Source organism: Sprattus sprattus, assembly GCF_963457725.1.
Source record: "Sprattus sprattus genome assembly, chromosome: 3".
In the NCBI taxonomy this organism is placed as follows: Eukaryota; Metazoa; Chordata; class Actinopteri; order Clupeiformes; family Clupeidae; genus Sprattus; species Sprattus sprattus.
The window spans coordinates 47,765,720-47,786,194 of record NC_137922.1 but is presented as its reverse complement, the minus strand read 5'-3'; positions in this window follow the sequence as shown (position 1 = coordinate 47,786,194).

Genomic DNA, 20,475 nt, shown 5'->3' with positions numbered 1-20,475 from the left:
GATACCTCTTTTTTATTTTCAGGGAAAGAAGATCAAGATTAAGATTCTGTCCTACTTGATCATAACAGTTAAAATTCCAGATACGAGTACAAAGTTGACCAGTCTGTGTCAAACAAGTAACGATAAAGCCTTTTTACAGTGGATCTTTGCAGCAGACATCTATCAGTGTCCTGTGTGTGTGTGTGTGTGTGTAGGTGTCTGTGTGTGTGTGTGTGTGTGCCCACAATGGAGCTCCTCATTAATCAGCATTTGGTTCCAGTGGGAGTCATGAAGGAGGAGAATTGATGGAGTTCATGAAGCCGTCATTGTTTTACCCCTGATTCATTCATTCACACAGCTGCCATGTTATGTGGTGGTGAGGTGAAATTGTATTGTATAACCGAGTAAGTAAGTAAGGTGCATCTGGACTATGTCAATATAACAGGAGATTCATTTCTAATCACCGCCTGACGTAATCCTAAGTGTCGCCCAATGAGATTCTCACAAAGGAAGGTCATATCTGTAAGTTTAAGTAAGTACCCACACACAAACACACACACACACATATATAAGTGTATGTGTGTGTGTTTGCTGACAAACCCCGCTCAAGAAAGAAGGCACTCTTCCCTAGTTTTCTGATATAATATACTGATATACACTGATATAAAACATGTGAAGGGAGAGAAAAAGAAAACCATCTGTGAACACCTGGAGATCTCTCCCCTCATCCGCACCACTCAATCTGATGTATTACACTTGTCTTTGTGGTGTTTAGTGTTTACCCCTTCCAAGAGGAAAAACGTTCCAGGTACCCAGATATGGATCTCCTTACAACTCTTCACAAGAATTTTTTGTTTCAGTTAAAACGTGTTTACACAAAAAGTTGGAGACCAATTCAAAGAAGAAGAAAAAAAACTATGAATAAAATGAGATTAAAGCACTGGGATCTTAGCACACATAACTCTGCGGGAATCTTAACCATTTCGCCCGACTCACATTGTTGCGTTGGAAGGCGTTGATGCAACGGACGGTGGAGGAGGAGTCTGGCGCATGAGGTTCTGCTGAAACCATTCACGTCACTAGCAAGCTTTACCCTGTGAGTAGTAGTAGCATGCTATTATTAGATAGGGTGCTAAGACACCTCGCAAATCCTATGATACGTATTTTTCAGGTACAATAAAGGGGTTTTTACATTGAACAGTGTCTATTTCTCAGTAACTTTTAAAAAATCTAACCAAAAAAAAGTCAAACAACCAACTTGTAGGTACAAATACGACCATCTACGGAGTTTGGTCAGCCATTTTTTTTTTTTTTGAGCTTGCCGCTGTGTAGACCTGAGCATATACGGGATATGATTGGCTAGCGCCTGTGCTGTCAGTTATGCATGAAAGGGAATTTGATTGGCTGACGCATTCTTTGCCTCTCGAAAAGTTCAACATTCTTCAACTCTTGCCGCATGCAAAGCAGGGAACGCAACGCACGCAAACCAAACGGAGCCACAACTCAAGGCGGCTGCTTGCTACAGCGTTGGGGGTTAACGGTTGCGCAAAATTTACTCGGTGCAGTTCATGCTCCCAAAGGTTGCGCGTGTTGACATGAGCCTGCCATTTGCCTGGCAGATAGAAAGCTGTGTCCCTAACAGAAAGTCTGAAGCTTGAAGTTCTTTTCAAACCTTTGCTTGGGTAGCACTGTTAAACTGAGCAGACATGCAGACTACATTTGAGTAATCTCATCACGTAACATTCGTTTTCTAAAAACAATCACATAGTATTGCATGTTTAACTGTGGTAGAAAATACGTTAGCTTAATGCTAACGTATATGGAAAATCCTATAGACACCGCGCTAGGTATTAGCATCAAGTAATTCACGTTAATGTTTTTGTATGAGCCTGACATTTGCTCTGCAGATAGATAACAGGTTCCCTAACAGAAAGTCTGAAGCTTGAAGTTATTTTCAAACCTTTACTTGGGAAGCACTGTAAAACTGAGTAGACATGCAGAATATTTTAGTAACCTCATCTCGTATCATTCGTTGATAGAATGCAGGCTGCGAGGCTCGCGTAAGGGCTTACGTAAAAAATGACGCAAGTCTAGAAAAAGGGGCCGACGCACGCAAGACGTAAGAAGTCGCGCGGCCTCTTGCGCTTGCGCTTACGCTTACGTAAGGAAGCATGAATCAGCCTTCAGTTCGGCAAAGGATGACGTCACCCCATTCAAAGTGAATGGGGATGCGTTAACCCTGACGCATCAACGCCTTCCAACGCAACAATGTGAGTCGGGCGTTTCTCTCCTTCCTTCCATCCATCTTTCCAGCTCAATGCAGGACCCAGCAGGTTTCCATTAAGCTAATCATGTCCTCCCATACCCAGTACTTTGTTGACCAGTTGACCAGTCTGTGTCAAACAAGTAACGATGAAGCCTTTTTACAGTGGATCTTTGCAGCAGACATCTATCAGTGTCCTGTGTGTGTGTGTGTGTGTGTGTATGTGTCTGTGTATGTGTGTGTGTGTGTGTGTGTGTGTGTGTGTGTGTGTGTGCCCACAATGGAGCTCCTCATTAATCAGCATTTGGTTCCAGTGGGAGTCATGAAGGAGGAGAATTGATGGAGTTCATGAAGCCGTCATTGTTTTACCCCTGATTCATTCATTCACACAGCTGCCATGTTATGTGGTGGTGAGGTGAAATTGTATTGTATAACCGAGTAAGTAAGTAAGGTGCATCTGGACTATGTCAATATAACAGGAGATTCATTTCTAATCACCGCCTGATGTAATCCTAAGTGTCGCCCAATGTAGAGATTCTCACAAAGGAAGGTCATATCTGTAAGTTTAAGTAAGTACCCACACACACACACACACACACACACACACACACACACACACATATATAAGTGTATGTGTGTGTGTTTGCTGTCAAACCCCGCTCAAGAAAGAAGGCACTCTTCCCTAGTTTTCTGATATAATATACTGATATACACTGATATAAAACATGTGAAGGGAGAGAAAAAGAAAACCATCTGTGAACACCTGGAGATCTCTCCCCTCATCCGCACCACTCAATCTGATGTATTACACTTGTCTTTGTGGTGTTTAGTGTTTACCCCTTCCAAGAGGAAAAACGTTCCAGGTACCCAGATATGGATCTCCTTACAACTCTTCACAACAATTTTTTGTTTCAGTTAAAACGTGTTTACACAAAAAGTTGGAGACCAATTCAAAGAAGAAGAAAAAAACTATGAATAAAATGAGATTAAAGCACTGGGATCTTAGCACACATAACTCTGCGGGAATCTTAACCATTTCTCTCCTTCCTTCCATCCATCTTTCCAGCTCAATGCAGGACCCAGCAGGTTTCCATTAAGCTAATCATGTCCTCCCATACCCAGTACTTTGCACCAATCCATACCTCGAGCCACTTCCATTTACATGGCATTGGATCATTACCCCTAATAATGCTGTGCACCTTCACGGAGCCTCTTTGGTTCATTCTAATTGGACGACATAAGGCCTGAGAAGGCTATGGGTATTGATTCCAAAGCCTATAGATGATTCCATTAATGGAATTCCTCTTACGGAACGGAAGGAATAGAATGTTCCCATTGGTGAGTAGATCATGCAAGGTGCCAACAACACTGAGCTACTGGGCCTCAATCACAGGGAATATATTGTGCATTCTGACGAATCTGAGAATGCCTTAACCAGTGGTTGGCCGCACACATGACAACTACATCCAATGGTCATCCACAAAAATGACTTTTCTTAGTGTTTATTTGTGTTATTGTGCTTTGGGGAAAAACTAAAATATTTTAGTTACAAAAAAAAAAAAAAGATTTCCTCCAATACGGGAAGTGAGGTCTTTCTTTGGATCAAAGTCTTATTTTTTTTTACTGTAGTGTAGATAATTAATATGTTTAAGCATACACAATGCATCTTCTTTACTTGCACTAGAAGGGAAAAAAATGCAGATTTCATCAGATAGAAAAAGCAGTAACTTGACAACCCTGCTGAAGAATGTTCGGGTGAAACAGCAAACGCTCTGGTGCCAAGAGATGAAGTTAGATGGCTGAATAGATACATTTTCAAGGTGATTATAAAACCATTACAATAACGACTCTCCCAGGTAATTCAGAAACTCGCCATTTAAAGCTTGTTAAACGCCTGCAAGGGCTCCGATGAATGAAATTGTATAACAAAGTTATTATGGAACATTGGCCATCAGGGAATGTTTTCTGTACATTTGCCGTCGTTTCTCTAAATGAATGCAGTTCACGGCGACAGGCTCATCATTTCTGTCTTGTCGTGAAATCTCCTCAGATAACAAAGTCTGTTTTTGGGTACACACTTACAGCCTATGTCTGAAGGATTCTTGTGTATTCTCCTCCATTTATGTACCTCATTTTGTTATCAAATCACTGGGGTGTTTTTTTAAATAATAATTGGTTGTAATTGAGTAGCAATTAGAATAAACAGTCTCCCGCTTCTCATTAGGTGAACAGCGGAGCCTTCATTTGAAACTCCCATTAGACCTGCACAACACTGCAATATGGTATTATTGGGACGCTTCAGAGTATCAAAGGTACGGTGTGTAGGATGATCTATAAAAAGAGATGGAATATAGTTTTCATTAGTGTATAACCACTATCATTATTACTGTAACTAAGAATCGTTGTGTTTTTGTTAGCTTGGAATGAGCCCTTTGTGTGTACATGGGGGTGGGGGGTCATGTTGCGCCGTGGTGTTTCTACACCAAAACACTGACACTAGAGAGGGCCTTTCACGTTTTTAAGGCACCTGCAGGCCACCGTTGCTTCTCATACACGCTTGAAAATGGACAACTATTCAGTTGGATGCAATCTGCAGCCTCACCACTAGATGCCGCTAGATTCTACATACTGTGCCTTTAATATGAACTTTTTATTAGGGTTATTATTATGTATTTATGTATTTAATCTTAATGTCCTTTAAACCTTGCATTGGGCCTCACATAACTGTGTGTGTAACCTCCGGGGGGGAATGTTGAGGAAGTTTAAAGTCAGCATACATCATCAATACATTCGTAATAACATCAGGAAACCTGCACACTGTATTTAAAGATGAAATATTAGTTTGAAATGGCACTACAGCGAGTATGCTTGTCAAGAGTTCTTTATTTTCCTGCTAGCCTCATACATGGTATGCATACCTAATACCTTGACTTCCGCAGTTGAACTTTGAAAGCTACTTCCTCTTCATAGCCCTTGGCTTGGCTCTCATGTAAATGAAAATAATTTTCCTATTTCTTTTCCAACCCCACAATCAATACAAAATGTTCCAATGGCATTTACCTGGTATTTCCAATTATGGGAGCTGTCTGCGGCCATTCTGCTAAAGCTGATTGAACTCCTGAACACAACAGTTTTGTCGGCTCCCTTTTGAAATGTGCCTGTCTAACGATTCCTCAAAATGGATATGGATAACCTGCTACCTCTGTTTCACACACACAGAAACAAACAGAAACACACAGACACTCACACACACGCACACGCACGCACACACACAGTCACACACACACACACAGACACACACCTATTAACTGTAATGAAACCACATGGACTGTCATTTTTCCTCTACTGCATCTCTTGTCTCCCAGAAGAGCAGCTCACCTTTCTTTCATTCAATGGGCCTCGAAAGGGAATAAGATCCAAAGAAATATACACAGCTGTAAATAAGGATGGGCTTCACTGATCCACGGAGACGGTTTGATCCTGCCAGACACAATACCCAGAAAAAACATCCTCTTTGTGTCTCCTTGCCAGGTAAGTACCCTCAGAAAGCTGTTTGCGGCAGAGGATGACAGGTGCAAATTGGGCTCCTTGCAAATGGCTCTGATTCAAGGACTTAGTGCTTGTTAGCTGTGTGTCTGTGATCAGCAGCCAACTATGGGGGTGTGACAGATTAGCCTGTTTTTGTTTTCCCTTGAATGAAAATGGCCTTCACTCACCATCACACTTAAAGTCTCTAATATGGACAGGAAGACCTGGATAATGTCTGAGACTCATGTCAGCCTTACGAGTGTGAGTGTTATGTGTGTGTGTGTGTGTGGTAGGGTGTGTGTGTGTGTGTGTGTGTGTGTGAGTGTGTGTGTGTGTGTGTGTGTGCCCATGGGCTAAAAATAATGTCCTCCTAATTTTTATTCACTGGTAAATATATTTTGCATTATCTTCTAATGAGAAGGCCAGGCCTGTGCAACTAGAATGTTGCTGCGAATAAATCATCTCAGGCCCATTGGTATTGTAAACTGTAACCCAGTCTTGTCTGTCATAGAATGGAGTGTGCAGGGCACTGCAACAATCTGACTTGAAAGAGAATAGAAATGAACAAGTATATTTTTTTGCATGCAACACTGAATATACTGTTTGTGTGTATGTGTTGACAGGGGAGGGTGAGGAGATGAAAGGTAATTGAACATAATTTGCAACATGTCCTTAACCTAGACCAGTTACATTCTGTGAAGCAGCACCATGCAGCATAAACAAAAGCCTCATCTGTTAGTATGCAACTCCATGAGAGCCTAATGTTCTCATCTCTAATAGTGTGTAAAGTGTGTGTGTGTGTGTGTGTGTCCCGAACAGATGATTGGATTGTAATAGGCATGCATATCTTACAAATCAACGACGTACTATAGGTTTTGTTCATGTCTCTTACAAAAACAGTATGTTCATGTGTGATACAATAAACACGTTTCATCTTCTTAAAACCAATGTCTAATGTATGTATTAATTTACAAATTGTTTTCATGCTTCAGATTTATAACTTACAGTAAAGCCCACCCACACAAGTTAATTATGCTACGGAAGTTCTAATGGAATCATCATAATCATCTTAATCTCCCTAATCAATAACCACTATGATCTGCCAATGGGGTTTGTTCGAACTGTGTGTGTGTGTGTGTGTGTGTGTGTATTCCTTATCTCTCTATTCCTCTCTCTATATCATCTTCCTTTATTCACCTTCATTCTTCCTCACTTTTCTTTCTCCCTCACTTGTGTGCTGCACTCCTCATCTCCTCTCTCATCAGCGCCCTGCTGTACCTGAGTCGGGCGCAGTGGGGATTAGAGCTATGGCAGAGTGGGGGAGTCATTTCTTCCTAACTGCACTTTATTGTGGAGCAGAAATGCCTGTCCGTGGCTGGGGTTGCGGATTATTCGGATCTCGGAAAAGTACAATATCCGCGTCATATGACGTCATACAGGAAGTGTAACGTACTTTCAGGTATTGGTAGGGGAAGCGAGACCTATTTTTAAGCCTTTTACCCTAACCCTCACCCTTACCCTAAAAATTCCTAAGAAAAAGTTGATTCTGACACTTCTGAAACAGTATTCTACTTTTCCGGGATCCGATAAATCCGCAACCAGTGGCTGGCTGGAGAAGCAAACGCAACCCGTCCTACTGTGAGAGGGCATGGAGGAAGTCGTTGTGTCATTCGTCGATTACTTGAATAATGAACAGCTACAAAACCAGTCTTAGCGCACACACACACACACACACACACACACACACACACACACACACACACACACACACACACACACACACACACACACACACACACACACACACACACACACACACACACACACACACACAGCACATGGTCTGAAGGTTTACTTCATCTCATCTCCCAGTCACCAGTGTATAATCAAAGGCCACCTTTACTGTACTGGTGACGGCTCCCGACTGCAAATGATGTATGCCTAAACCCCAAAGGGTTCCTTTGTGCGGCCATCTGAAATTCCAGACAGGCGCCCAATAGCCAAATGACTTCACGTTTTCCATTTACCCGGGGAGACAAGGCCTGGTGTTTATTCAGGACCCAAGAAAGAGTCTGCTGACTTGAATATATTATTAATAGCGCTGAAGTTTCTCGGTAGCAAAGCATCTTGGAGGATGCCCTCTGTCTCTGTTGGGTTTTAATGGAGTCGGCGCATGGAGGGGGAAGAGTGTGGAATGATTTTTTATTGGAGTGGGGGGATTCTTTAAAAGCACATTCAGTAACCTTCCTTGGTCTGTGACCCCAATAGTTATTGACTCTGAAGTCATGAAATGTGTAGGTTAGTATCTATCTACTCTTTTTAAACCATCTAGTCAGTGGGGGGATTCTAGGAAAGACAGTCGGGTGGTTACTATGGTAACCCAACTGGTAGAGGACAAATTAGCTGCTCCAGAATTTGTTTTTATAATGTGTCGTTTTGTATACCTGTTGTAAACTAAGGACACATACCTGTTGTAGACTGGGGGCATGTGGAGTACTCAAATATAATGGTGGTTAACATTTGTGGAAGTTCAGATTTAGTGGCCTGAGAAATTATAAATCATATTGTGTGGTGTTAATGGTTCAGTGGTGAAGCTCATATGGATATAGTACAGATACAGGATGTGAACGTGTATGTGTGGAAATACGGATTTCATTGTGGATGAGTGTGGATATTCCATTAATGCATGTTCAGTAACCTACCTTATGGCTGTGACTTATACTCAGAAAGCCGTAAGCTCTCTTGCCAGTGGCCTAATTAGCTGTTCTGGACATTATGTGTGCCTGTTTGTATGTGTCTGTGTGTGTGTGTGTGTGTGTGTGTGTGTGTGTGTGTGTGTGTGTGTGTGTGTGTGTGTGTGTGTGTGTGTGTGTGTGTGTGTGTATGCCACGCCATGCCATCCTGAGTATTGTGTTGAATTGCCTGTGTTCAATGAATGGCACAGAGGGCAAAGAGGAAGCCAACTCAGACACAGTATTATCTGCAATTGTTAAGAACGCCGCAGCAAATTCAGTCACTTCCCACAGCAACAATCACAGCAAAATCCTGGAGGGACTGAAGAGGCAGCCATGAATGCTGATGCTAAACTGTGCCAACCTTACACACACACACACACACACACACAGACGCCATCCTCACACACACACGTAGGCCATCCTAACACACAGACACAGACACCATCCTGACACACACACACACACACACATACAGACACCATCCTTACACACACACACACACACACTCACACCACCCTCACACACACACAGACACCATCCTCACACACATACAGACACCATCTTCAGACACAGACACCATCTTCACACACACATACAGACAAACACACACAGACACACACACACACACACACACACACACAGACCATCCCTAAAACAAACCCACCCCAACAGAACTATGCAACACGATCATCCACCTGTTTCACCGGATGCACCGCAGTGAATCGCTAATGAACAGTTAGGTGATATCAGCACCATCTATAACTATGTATGGTACTTTTTTTCATACTTATTTGCTTAGTATGTAAATACAACATGTGTTTCCATCCTCACATACATGTCTCTGCCATCTGGCAGTGTACGAGACTAATGAGACCCGTATGTCACCACTCTGTCACGGGCCTTCTAGTATTTTCTTACCCATCAGAGCTGTGGCAGGTTCAGCACGTGAAGATAACGAATTGCATATGCACAATTTGACACCCTTACTTGACAGCCCACACTGCTTAAAAAAAGCAATACACATCTGCATAGAGTACAGAATAATAACAGTGTTTTTCCCGTCAGTGTGGTGAACACATTCCATAAGCATGCGTGTTAAATCATGACCTCTACATTGCCAGCCATGCAGAGCTGGGGAGTTATTGGATGTGTGTGTGTGTACAGAAGACCCATAGAATGGAGGGATGCAGAGGAAACATACCTGCACATACCCAATGTGTGGGCAGTAGGCAGTAGAGATACACACCTCTCTCTCTCACACACACACACACACACACCTCACACTCACAACAGTCACACACACACACACACACTTACACGCACGCACACACACTCACACCCCCACACACATACATACATACATTCATACCTACACACATATATGTATATATATACAGTACTGCGCAAAAGTTTTAGGCAGGTGTGAAACAATGCTGTAAACTAAGAATGCTTTCAAAAATGGAAGTGTTAACAGTTTATTTTCATCAATTCTTCATTAATTAACAAAATGTAGTGAAGGAACAGAAGAAAATTCTAAATTAAAACAATATTTGGTGTGACCACCCTTTGCCTTCAAAATAGCATCAATTCTTCCAGATACACTTGCGCACAGTTTTTGAAGGAACTCGGCTGGTAAATTGTTCCAAACATCTTGGAGAACTAACCACAGATCTTCTGTGGATGTAGGCTTCCTAAAATTCTTCTGTCTCTTCATGTAAACCCAGACAGACTCGATGATGTAGAGATCAGGGCTCTGTAGGGATCATCCGTTACTTGCAGGACTTTCTGTTCTTCTTTAAGCTGAAGATAGTTGTTAACCCATTTCTGCCTAAAACGCCTGCTAAAAACGCCTGTTAAATCCTATGCTATTCTATGAGAAAGTACCTCATTTCCTGAGGGTTTTCTGAGAAAACAGTAAGAATTGTCAACGTCTACAAAAACCTTAATATCTAAGCCTCTGTAGCACTTAGAAACATGAAATAAGAAGCATTGTGAAGGTAAGAACTGCAGGTTTTATTAAAACCTGCTCCCTGAGCACACAAACAACAATAACATTTGTAAAAAACTCTCAAACACACAAAAACAATATAAATCAATGATATAAAATACAATAAATACAATTTTCAAGTATGCAAACATTATGAGGGAGGGGAAGAGGGGGAGGGAGGGGGAAAGAGAAATGGGGAGGGAGGAGAGGAGAGGGATGGAGACATCCTGGGGTGGAGCTGGCCTCGCAGTTCACATGGAGCATGAAGCCATGGCGGGGTCAACGTTATCCTGGAGATGGAGATATCTGTAAAAACGTGGCAAAGCATTCAATCATTGTATTATTATGAGACCCACCCTCTCAGCTGGTGCTAAGACAATGGCCTACTAGACTGTCTATAGGGTATAGGGGTTATAGGTGTTCATATGCCAATTGTTCAGGTCTCTTTGAGGCACAGACAGGGAGTACACATTCAAGTTGGATACACAATAAAGCTACACTAACAGAATAGTATATTTCCAGTTCCATCAATGTTATTTATAGTATTTATATTTATTCATAATTGTATTACTATTCATTATGATGTATTATGCTATACAGTTCTCCACGTTATTTTTCTTATCTAAAATCTTTGGACAAAAACGTCTGCTAAATGTAAATGCTATTTATTAGTGTGCTTGCCCGAAGGGAAGCACAGTATTGTTATCGTCAAGTTTTCTTTATTCCGTACGTTTTTCTTGCAGCTAACTCCTCCTCGCCCGATTGAGCTAGAGACGCCATTCAAACACCAAAACGTCCGGCCCGATCCGGTGCAAGCTGCTATGACTTTTCGTGGCGGTACCCCATGCCACTCCTTTTTTATACCTCTTTTTCATCCCCTTTTTTCTCCATAGACTTGCATGGCAGAGCGCTCTGCCATCATGACGTCATAATAGGGTCATTAAACTGGCTTGCAGCTGTGCTTCTCACTGACACCTCCGCTCGCCAAATCCAAGGAACCGCATTTTCTCTGTCCCTCTCAATTCAACTTTGAAAAAGAATAAGAGGAACCGTATTTCTCTGTCCCTCTCAATTCAACTTTGAGAAAGAATAAGAGTAACTACAGTTTCTAACCTAGCTACCGTATTTCCACTTCGTTAAGGTGAGTTGAATGGCAGCATTTTCAGTGTACTGACTGAAATTTTAATGGTAGCAGCTAACATATAAATTAACGTTACGTTAACGTTGGAGACGCCATTTTCCTTAATTCAAGTTGTGAAGTAAACCTTTGAAGTAATTCATGAATTTAGTTGTGTGGATATAGTGAGCTAAAGCTTGTATTCCCACTACGGTAACGTTAGCTATCCTAGCTGTGTTAAGCAGCTGTAACATCTGAGTACGGGGCTAAAGGCTAACTAACACTACGTAACGGGAGTATCCACTGGCAGTTTCAGCTAGCCGTAACGGGGGATCATTTTCCTTAATTCAAGTTGTTAAGTAAACCTGTGAAGTAATTCATGAATTTAGTTGTGTGGATATAGTGAGCTAATGCTTGTATTCCTACTACGGTAACGTGAGCTATCCTAGCTGTGCGGGGCTATGCAAAAGTTGCTTATACTGAAAGAATGGTTAACTTGTGGCCGATAGCGTGAGTTAACATTAACCCGTGTCCTGGGAGTAATGATTCATGAGAGACCTTGAATCATTAGGTTAACTGAAAAACGTTTGAAGATGTACCTGGACACATCGTAGCTGTTGTAGTGTGCTCAGTTTTCGAAAACTAGACTGAAACTAAGAAGGATAACTATGACTAAATGTGACTAAAACTAATATGCACTGAATCTAAAATAGCTGCTGAATCTAAAATAGCTGCCAAAATGAACACTGAGATGTATTAATTTTGGCAGCTATTTTAGATTCAGTCTTAAGACAAAAATGCATATTAGTTTTAGTCACATTTAGTCATAGTTATCCTTCTTAGTTTCAGAAGAGGTTTTTCATGGTTGCTAGCTCTAATCAGATGTACTATAGGCTTATAAGAGAAGACTAACTTTTTATGCCAACGAACACCAATAACTACAACTAATTTGACAGACTATAAACCAATGTGATACACGTGCTCTCTATCTATATAGTAAAAGTGTTGCTTACGTTAGATACTAGACCTACAGTCTAACTCTTAGTGCATTAAGTCTAACAAGCTATATCTTACAATACACTTTAAGTAAAGCTGACTATGTAACCGCATTCATTCCAATATTGTTGCAGAGATGTTTCCTTTTACCAAGATAACAATTTCAATAATTCACTTAGCTCAGTAAGTCAGTATAACGAAACTCTGGAACTATTATGACTATGACCACAGAAAACACAGTACTATACAGATTTTGTTCTCAGATATCAGTCTGTGAGGCCCCTCAACAACATATGCGCACTCGGCCACTGCACTGCAGAGCAAGCACACTCTCGCAGTTCGTTCACGAAACGCATTCTAGTTCATTATGCCATTATTGTATCTATAACTAACATTATTGCATGAATATACAGCCGCGGAAAAAATTAAGAGACCACTTCAAAATTATCAGTTTCTCTGGTTTTACTATTTATTGGTATGTGTTAAAGTAAAATGTACATTTTAGTTTTATTCTATAACCTACTGGCAACATTCCTACCAAATTTCAAATAAAAATATTGTCATTTAGATCATTTATTTGCAGAAAAATGACAATTGGTCAAAATAGCAAAAAAGATGCAGTGTCTTCAGATCTCGAATAATGCAAAGAAAACAAGCTCATATTCATTTTTAAACTACACAATACTAATGCTTTAACTTAGGAAGAGTTCAGAAATCAATATTTGGTGGAATAACCTTGATTTAAAATCACAACTTTCATGTGTCTTGGCATGCTCTCCCATTGCCGTTGGGTGACTTTATGCTACTCCTGGCGCAAGAATTCAAGCAGCTCGGCTTCTTTTCATGGCTTGTGACCATCCATCTTCCTCTTGATCACATTTCAGAGTTTTTTTTATGGGATTCAGGTCTCGAAATTGGGCTGGCCATGACAGGGTCCTGATCTGGTGATACTCCATCCACACCTTTACTAGCCTGGCTGTGTGGCATGGAGCATTGCCCTGCTGGAAAAAACACTTCTCAGAGTTGGGGAACATTGTCAGAGCAAAAGGAAGCAAGTTTTTCTTCCGGGACAACGTTGTACTTTGCCTGGCTGAGGTTTGTAAAAGACCATAAGGATTGAACCAAAGCCGACTGGAGGGTCTCCTAGTTCGTCTTCTCTGATGAGTCCAATTTCACAGTAGGTGCAAGACTCTGTGGCTTGTAGGCCTCTCCAGGTCTCCGTCTAACCATCAGACGACCATGTGTTGGGCAAAGCTGAAAATTGGACTCATCAGAGAAGACGAACTAGGAGACCCTCCAGTCGGCTTTGGTTCAATCCTTATGGTCTTTTACAAACCTCAGCCAGGCAAAATACAACGTTGTCCCGGAAGAAAAACTTGCTTCCTTTTGCTCTGACAATGTTCCCCAGCTCTAAGAAGTGTTTTTTCCAGCAGGGCAATGCTCCATGCCACACAGCCAGGCCAGTAAAGGTGTGGATGGAGTATCACCAGATCAGGACCCTGTCATGGCCAGCCCAATTTCGAGACCTGAATCCCATAAAAAAAACTCTGAAATGTGATCAAGAGGAAGATGGATGGTCACAAGCCATGAAAAGAAGCCGAGCTGCTTGAATTCTTGCGCCAGGAGTAGCATAAAGTCACCCAACGGCAATGTGAAAGGATGGTGGAGAGCATGCCAAGACACATGAAAGTTGTGATTTTAAATCAAGGTTATTCCACCAAATATTGATTTCTGAACTCTTCCTAAGTTAAAGCATTAGTATTGTGTAGTTTAAAAATGAATATGAGCTTGTTTTCTTTGCATTATTCGAGATCTGAAGACACTGCATCTTTTTTGCTATTTTGACCAATTGTCATTTTTCTGCAAATAAATGATCTAAATGACAATATTTTTATTTGAAATTTGGTAGGAATGTTGCCAGTAGGTTATAGAATAAAACTAAAATGTACATTTTACTTTAACACATACCAATAAATAGTAAAACCAGAGAAACTGATAATTTTGAAGTGGTCTCTTAATTTTTTCCGCGGCTGTATTATCAACCATCATCACCATTAGTAATCGCTATAGCACCACTATCATTACTGCCCATTCCGTTTTCTAAGAGAAGAGAACTCGGAAGATCGCACAAGAAAACAAAACATAAATAATTACCTCCAGATCATTGCCGGTTGTCCAGTCCACCTGGAATCCCTCCTCCTCTCCTTCCGTGCCCACAAAATCCCACTCCTGTGCCGTATCTAATGGATCCTCTGACACAAAGTCATTATCCTTCTCCCTCTCAGACTCAAATCCTTCAAAATCTATGTCGAAATCACTGACATCGCTATCAAAATACTCCATGCGAGGGGGGTGCTACTCAACATTTTTAAATTTTATAGGTCCACTACAAATACGTATCATATTTTCATGGAGGTTACTACATGTAAACCAGCAGATACTAATTCCTGCATTCAAATAATATTATATGAAAGTTTGGATGAAATGGTCATTTATTATCACATAAGCATTTAATGATCACGGGAAACAATTACGCTGCACTGAACTGTAAGTAAAGTTTTAAAAAGTTAAAATAACTAAACCTGTAATTATTTCTTGTGAACGAATATCATTCACGTCTTACTAAACATAGACACTCGGAAGTGAACTAGGTTAATAAGTCCTTTCTGTTTCCTCTTCTGAGCCTATGCAGGTTACGTGAAAAAATATCCAGAGCCCAGTCAAAATGAACGAAACATTTCGGTTTTCTCTAGCTTCCCATGCTGAGCCTATGCAGATCACGTGAAAAATGTTCCAAATACTTGTATCCGGCAGATGACCTAATCGTTCACCTCCCGACCGTCTTTGGATCAACGTTTCGTTCATCTGCCGGATATCGTTCAATGATTCGTTCTTTTGCCGGATATCAGTCTTTCGTTCAATGATTCGTTCTTTCGCCAACCGTGTCTTTGGATCTATGATTCGTTCATCTGCCGGATATGGGTATTTCGTTCAATGATTCGTTCTTTTGCCGGATCGTTCAATGTTTCGTTCTTTTGCCAAACGTGTCTGTTTCGTTCAATGATTCGTTCTTTTGACAACCGTGTCTTTGGATCTATGATTCGTTCATCTGCCGGATATGGGTCGTTGGATCCTTTTCCACGTGACCTGCATAGGCTCAGTACAGTCAGCTAGAGGAAACAGAAATGATTCGTTCTTTTTCCGACTGGGTCTCTTGGATACGGGTCTTTGGATCATTTTTACGTGACCTGCATTCAACAAATAATTTCTGTTTCCTTGGCTTAGCCAATGCAACAGTCCCAGTTGTCCCGATGCGCGGTCATGAACGAGAAAAAGAACGAATCTTTTTTTGAGAGGACTCGTTACTCTCGAGTCGTTGTAAGGATTCGTTCAAAATGAACGAATCGTTCACGAACGACACATCACTAGCTACTTCTCGCTAGCCAGCATGGTATCACTGAAAACAAGCACAGAATATCGCGTGGCTATCTGATTGATTGACGTGATTTTCAGCCAACCAAAGTTCATTTTGGTGGTCATCTGATCTTTAGCAAAGCCTTAAGACCCATCCCATGTGTAATTTTAACCAACCAGAGTGAGTTATACGCTGCATTCGTCATGAAAACAGCACGTGTACAAAATGCTGCGCTACGCAGCAACCGGCAGGAAAGCCTATGCTGCGCTACGCAGCAACCGGCAGGAAAGCCTATGCTGCGCTACGCAGCATCCGGCGCCAATGGGTTAATGACATTGGCTGTTTGGGGTTATGTTCCTGCTGCAGAATACATTTGGTGCCAATCATACGCCTCCCTGATGGTATTGCATGATGGATTAGTATCTGCCTGTATCTCAGCATTGAGGACACCATTCATCCTGACCAAATCTCCAACTCCACTTGCAGAAATGCAGCCCCAAACTGGAAAGGAACCTCTACCATGCTTCACTGTTGCCTACAGACTCTCATTATTGTACCTCTCTCCAGCCCTTCGGCGAACAAACTGCCTTCTTCTACAGCCAAATATTTCTAATTTTGAATCATCAGTCCAGAGCACCTTCTGCCATGTTTCTGCACCCCAGTTTCTATGTTTCCGTGCTTAGTTCAGTCACTTGGCCTTGTTTCCTTGTCGGGGTAGAGCTTTTTGGCTGCAACTCTTCCATGAAGACCACTTCTGGCCAGACTTCCCCGGACAGTAAATGTCTGTACCTGGGTACCACTGGTTTCTGCCAGTTCTGAGCTGATGCCACTGCTTGAAATCTTCCGATTTCGAGGGTAAATAAGCTTGATGTGTTTTTCATCAGCTGCATTAAGTTTCCTTGGCTGACCACTGCGTCTACGATCCTCAACGTCTTCTTTAAAAGAGCTTGAACTGCACATTTTGAAACCCCTGTCTGCTTTGAAATCTTTGTCTGGGAGAGACCCTGCTGATGCAGTATAACTACGTTGTGTCTTGTTGCTGTGCTCAGTCTTACCATGTAAATGGATACAATATAAGCATTTATTGTTTACATTTTTCAAAGCATTCTTAGTTCATAGCATTTTTTCACACCTGCCTAAAACTTTTGTACAGTACTGTATATATATATATATATATATAGTATATATACATACACACACCTGTATGGATGCAGCAGGTATAAACTGTGAGGCTAAATGGATCCCTGGAGTAGCACTCAGACACTGAGAATGAACACAAAGGTCAGGCGCTTCTGGGAGGAACAGGAACAGCTCGGAGTGGCGCCATGAAATATAATTTTCATAAATCTGCATGCATTGTCTCTCCACGCCATCACAGTCAGCCAAATCACATCAGGGATAAACACTGCATGAATTTAGAGAAGCCCATGCTTCACCCTCTTTGCCATTTCTCCTTATTAGGTGCTCGCCTCCCAGTGACCTCTGGGTAACTTTGGAGGCGAGTGGCGTGGTGGAATACTGAGAGTGAAGGATTTGCTCTTAAATATGAAGAAGGGAAAGACGCGCTGGGATTCGAGGGAGTGTGAATACAGGTGCTGAATACAATACTGAGTGTTTTTTCGTTAGTCAGGTGCAGGCTGATTGAGGAGATGGGATGTGCAGATGTGTGTGTGTGTGTGTCAGTGGTGGTCCGTCAGGGCCTTCAAGGCCTTCTCTGCTGGCCTAAACATCATCAGACAATAAATGTAATAAAATAAATTTAATTTTAATATTTTCTTTTCATAAATATGTATTAAATTATTCCCCATAGTCCATTATCTTCATTTCATAGCTTCCAGCGTTGTTCATTTATGTTAGAGCTTTCATCCAATCATATTTCAGCTATCATGTGTTTCCACGCTCCGAGAAATCTTCCCCGAGAACAGAAATCTTCCTTGAGGCCTTCAGAATTCACATTGAAGGCCCGTGTACATCTGATTGGTTATCACAACTGGCTGTTTCAGTTCATTTAAGTTGAATGAACTGAAACAGACAGTTGTGACAACCAATCAGATTTCGAGTTGGCGACACTGGGCCTTCTAGAAGGCCCGGAAGATTTCTTTCCTCCCTCGCGTTGAACGTGACACGTAAACGTCCTTTGATTGGATACTGAGGCAGACCGATGCAGTGCTTCAGTGCTCAGTTTAGCTGGCTAACGACGTACATCGGTTTCAATGCTTATTATGCTAGTTGTTTCAATTGGTAAGACTGAATATAATTACATTAACCAACTCAAATAAACTAGTTTACACCAACTTGATCATTCCAGTTTTTGATACAATTACAACGGCATTTTCTAGACGGAACTTTCAAGAAAAACTGGATATCGTGAGGATGGGAAGTTTAATGAAACTGCTTTGCAGGTGGGACAATGCGATGTTTAGTGGACAAACTTGTTAAAGCTCACAAAGGCTACTTTCGGTGGACTTAATACAACTTTGTAGACTAATCCCTGAAAATCGCCTTTTATTTTTAAGTTGTGACAGTTATATTCAAGCGATCATATAACTGAGAGTTTACTACTCGTAATGTATTGTTAATACGTATTGATTTTAAATGCTCCGGAAATATGAATAAAGTCTGTTGTACTCGACTATGTTATGGTGATGCAATGCTCACTTATACTGCCTTTCTGTATAAATATAATGGTTCGAGAGCCATGGCGTCATAATGATGGTATTAGGAGGTGGATTCACTCAGTTTAACATCGTGTAGGACATCGCTGAAGGCCTAGTCGTGAAATGCACGGACCGCCACTGGTGTGTGTGTGTGTGTGTGTGTGTCCATGCACGTGTGTCTGAGTGTGTGTATGTGCAGACAGATCAGCCATCTGAACTGCCTTCTTAAAATATCAGCCATCTTGACATACCAGCACTTACAGAGAACAGGTCCAGAACAAAATAATATTTGGCGCCCATTGACAATGCAAGGGCCCTTACATTATTTTGGTGCCTGTGTGAGGCTGGTACCTATTGTACCAACACCTGTGATTTTTGCACCACAAGTGATCTTGACTGGCCTTCAAGGACTCCACAGACCCTCAGTTAGTTGAGTCCTTGACTAAGAGGACAGAAATTAGTTAACATGTGTAACATTGATGGGTCTGTGGAAACTGCTAATTATAAGCATTAGTACATACTGTAGATGATAATACTACAGAATGGACGAGATAGACAGATACAGGGTTAGAAAAAGACAGGGAAGGGATGGAGGGAGGGAGGGAGGCGGAGAGGCATTTCACTTGAACCACTTAACTATCACTTAGATTGGAACTATCTGGTGTAAAGGTTGTCTTAGAGAATTACTTTAAAGGTACAAATGAATGGAGTACATTGGGATTAATTGGTTGATTCTACTTCTGCAGTCAATCACCAGTAAGTCTTTTTCTGTTTTATTTCTAGAAGACTCTTCTTTTTTTAATCTTTGTGAGGAGAGGAGAGAGAAAAATGTTGGATCTGCCTTTTTGTTTCACCTGAAAGCCATGAAATAGAGATTAATGTTTTATTAGTGAGTCGGGGAGTAGAAACTATTTGGAAAGGATTGGCTGTGTGTGTGTGTGTGTGTGTGTGTGTGTGTCTGTGTTTGTGTGTGTGTGTGTGTGTGTGTGTGTGTGTGTGCGCGCTCGTGGTTGGGTGTGTTGTGGAGAGGGATTGCAGCTTTCTGTGTAACTGTCACCAGCGGAAACAATGACAAATTGCAATTAAACACCACCAAAAAGACCCCAAGGATGACAGACATGGGAAAACAATAAGTCATGTGACCCTATCTGCTAGGGAGCCATCTCCCATCTGACCTCTGACCTTTCATTTGTGAGTGCAACAGTCCTACAGCTATCCTTTACAAATCAGGATGGTTAACTATTGAAGCCAACACAAAAGTTTGTATTCTACAAAAACTGAACAGAGGCTGTAGGCCTGGTTCATAAGTAGAATTTATGAGAACATGGATTCAATAGAGAGCTGCAGCTCCCTAGTGAAGACAAAAGTAAGTGTGAGAGAGAGAGAGAGAGAGCGAGAGAGCCTGCTGCAAAGTGAAAGACAACAGAATTTATATCTTACATATAATTCATAGAAAGCATAATGTGTGAATGTGTGAATGTGTGTCTGTGTGTGTGTGTGTGTTTGGGCGTGTGTGAACGTGTGTGTGTGTTTCTGTGCATGTGTGTGTGTGTGTGTTTGTGTGCGTGTGTGTGTGTGTGTGTGTGTGTGTGTGTAAAATCCTCAGATTGATACATTTACAGATCACTGGGGGCCAGAACAGACATTTTTCTATCTACTGGCTCAAAGCCCAGAAGCCTAGAACAGTATGTGGCTAATATGACTCAATGTCTGTGTGAGAGGAAGTTTTCCTTCTGCTTCTAGGCAAAACATAAACTCATACATAGATGATTGTGAGAAAGTAATCATTAAAACATAT